We start from the raw sequence: 3,507 nt of genomic DNA, 5'->3' as shown, positions 1-3,507 counted from the left end.
CATCCATCCATCCATCCATCCATCCATCCATCCATCCATCCATCCATCCATCCATCCATCCATCCATCCATCCATCCATCCATCCATCCATCCATCCATCCATCCATCCATCCATCCATCCATCCATCCATCCATCCATCCATCCATCCATCCATCCATCCATCCATCCATCCATCCATCCATCCATCCATCTATCCATCCATCTATCTATCTATCCATCTATCTATCTATCTATTTAGAGCGGGAAACATGCTAAAAACAACAAATGCTAGCATGTTAGCATGCTAAAAGCTATTAGCTCAACAGCTCAAACCCATATGTCTCTTAATGTGTCTCCATGTGTCCCCATCCATCTATCTATCTGAGGTAGTCCCTACCAATGCCTTAAACACATGCTAACTAAAAAAAAAAGATTCATCTACAAATACTTTCATTTTATATTTTTTTCCTGTTTACTCTAAAGGTTTAGTTGTTTTTTTTTTTATATATTCAGTGGCAACTGAGTAACCAAGTAACGCGTTGTTGTGCTGTGTGAATTAATTCAGTGGGATTCCAAGTGGAAACACTGTCGCAGCGAGATACTATGGCTATATTCAACCGTGGTGTTAAAAAATGCAACAGTGAAGAGACAGTGGGGGCAGGAGTTCTGACAGAGTAACAAACAAAGTCAGGCAGAAGAGGAAACAGAGAAAGTAAATAACAAAAAAGAAGGGAAAAAAGCAGAGAGAGAGAGAGAGAGAGAGAGAGAGAACACCCTGGCATGTGACACAGAAGCAGTTCTTGGTTCCCGATCAGAAGGAGCAAGGGACCTACTAATTATAGTCTGCAGTGCATTTCCTGGATCTGCGTATGTTGTACTAATCAGCTAACTTCTGCGTCAAACGCTGTTGACTCTCATTTGATAAAAAAAAACCACACAAAAATGCTATTCTATTTAACATAAATAATCCTATGTTTTAAATAAGCTAAAAAGACAGCTGCGACTTTCAGGCGAATACGCACGGATGAACTGCAGACGCAGACGTTCCTTAGAAGTCATTCAAAGTGAACCGGTGGTTAATGAACATTAGCCATATGTTTAGCAGCTGTTGAGAGAGCATGTAAAGTATCTGTAGGTTCAGCTGTAATTAATACCATGACAGTGCTCTGTAGCTGCATCATTAATAGTGCCGACGACAGGTACAAACTCAGCACACCACTGTTACGCTCAAACCAGTGCACAATTGTAAAAGTATCCTTCAACCATGTGAAAGAAACAGCCTTGTCAACAACTCATTCTGTCGTCTGTGCTGCGTGTTTTATGTCTTAGAAGTCGGTTTGACTAGAAGGACTTTTATTTTGAAAGGGCTTGGCAGCAGTCGCAGTTTTGTCGTAAAAATATCAGGGATGGCAGAAAGCAAAAAGACTTAACTTTTTTTAGTTCACGGACCACATAATGAGATGTCAAGTTAAAAATTTGTTAAAAATTATAAATAACGTTAAGTTCATGTTTTTCCCCTTTGTTTTTTTAGAAATTATAAATAACGTTAAGTCCATGTTTTTCCCCTTTGTTTTCATGCAAAGAAGTAAAGGTATATTAGATATTTATTATTATTATTATTTATTCATATTAAAATAAATAATAATAATTTTACAAAAATATCCTGAACATATCCTCAACATAAAGTGTGTATTTTTTAGGTTTGAACACCCTTCTGGGCCAGTTTTGGCCCGCGGGCCGTATGTTTGGCACCCCTGGTTTAGATGTTATTTATATTTTAAGTGACGATCGAAATTCTTATTAAGTCAGGTCATCTTTCGGTGAAATATGGTACTAATGGGTTGATGGTTAGTTTATCGAACCAGTAAACTAGTTAGTCGCTTGTAGCATCGCGTTGATCACAGCTCAAAACCCGTGATTGGACAGCAGATCGCTGTGTACTGAATGCATGACCTGACTCTTTATTGTGCAGTTGATGGTCATAATAATGGTTTCTCTGTTGTTCCGTCAGGCCTCTGTGGCCTCTGGTTTTCCTCCTGTATTCCTATGAAATGAGTTGAAACGGAACAAGGCAAAAGCGAGACACCGGCCAAGAGAAGAGGAATGGGTTGGACCACGCGGGTCTCTGCCATTGTCCGCCGCCAACTGTTTGTTTTATCCCCTGACACAGATATCATCCTCCAGGAGAGTTTGCCACTGCAATTGTTCCAGAAAGTGCAGCGTACTGCAGCTGCAGGGTATATGAGAGTGGGAAGGGGAGGTTGGGGGGGGGGGCAAAATGATACTATTTTCTTGTGCAACCAGTGAACAGCAGTAACAGCTCCCATTGGGAGTCAGGGGTACAGGTGAGGAAAATGGGCTTAGCTGGGCAATAAGACCCCCAGCACCAGCTCCAAGACGTGTGCAATGGCTTTAATGATGTACAATCAGTGGGTGGAGGGCAGTGCGGGGGACGCCCGTAAGTGGAATAACAGAATTATTTTGACTTAATGTGGGGTAAGAGGGCGGAGTGGGGTTTTGTGCACGGACGGGTGAGACAATGGCATTCGTTTCGATAAGCGTTAAGTGAAAGAATGGATGAAGAGAACTTCTTTGCTGCGGCATTAACGTAATCTTGTAAGGGATTAATCCTCGAGCGCGGCAGAAGTGCAGGGAGGGCCAGTGTGGTGTTTGTTCCCTCCTCGCATCTGTAGTTGAAATTGTAAAGAGTAATTAAGGACACTCCACGAGAACGACTTGGTATTACTCAATTGTAAACTGCTTTTATGAGCTGCTCTTGTTGGAGTCGTTTTTTTGTGTGCGGTAAGCACTATGTAAAGAGGTGTAAGATCAACGCTCCCATTGGCTGCACACTGCAGTTTTTGATGCCTGCTTTGCAAAATAACACAGACGTTATGTAAGAAAGAGTTAGAGTGCAGGGGGGGATTGGGGGTGGGGGGGCACATCAGCAATATAGTTCCCCTTAAAGGGCCAGTTCTAACTCTGAGACTGAATAGCTGTAACTACTTTAAGCTCCTGCGGGCCACTCAAAATAACTTGGTGGGCTGCGTTTGGCCTGTGCGCCTTGAGTTTGACACGTGGGTTAGAGGGTTGCTCCCCTTCCTCAGACCTTTAGAAATACAAAAACGGACGACTGGGGTCGGCCTATGGTTCAATGGTGACCCAGAAGAAGAGCCCTACGGCAACAGAGCATCCTGGTTCTTGCAAAGTCATTAACATATCTCTGAATCTAGTGGGTGAAAACAGGAAAGCACCAGAGGGCCAGAGCGAGAGTGTGTCTCTGACTATTAAGAGAATGACATGTAAGACAAGAGGGATCTTGATTGGCCCAAACTAAACAGATATGGGCTATTGTATTACTGTAGGTGGGGGAGGAAGGAAGGATAGATGGATGGTTGAGTGGTTGGATGGGTGGGTGGATGATGGATGGATGGATGGATGGATGGATAGATGGATGGATGGATGGGTGGGTGGATGGATGGATGGATGGATGGATGTTGAGTGGGTGGATGGATGATGGATGGATG

At 43.1% G+C, this 3,507-nt stretch overlaps 1 protein-coding gene across 4 annotated transcripts in view; it reads left to right on the top strand.

The window, feature by feature from the left end:
• Positions 1-3,507, top strand: part of nrg3b (neuregulin 3b) — a 198,840-nt gene that overhangs the window by 177,121 nt on the left and 18,212 nt on the right. The gene's annotated exons all lie outside the window — the stretch shown is intronic.

This window comes from Cynoglossus semilaevis, chromosome 8 (assembly GCF_000523025.1).
Source record: "Cynoglossus semilaevis isolate Cse_v1.0 chromosome 8, Cse_v1.0, whole genome shotgun sequence".
NCBI classification, from domain to species: Eukaryota; Metazoa; Chordata; class Actinopteri; order Pleuronectiformes; family Cynoglossidae; genus Cynoglossus; species Cynoglossus semilaevis.
The sequence above is the reverse complement of the archived record's forward strand: the minus strand, read 5'-3'. Positions and strand labels throughout refer to the sequence as shown.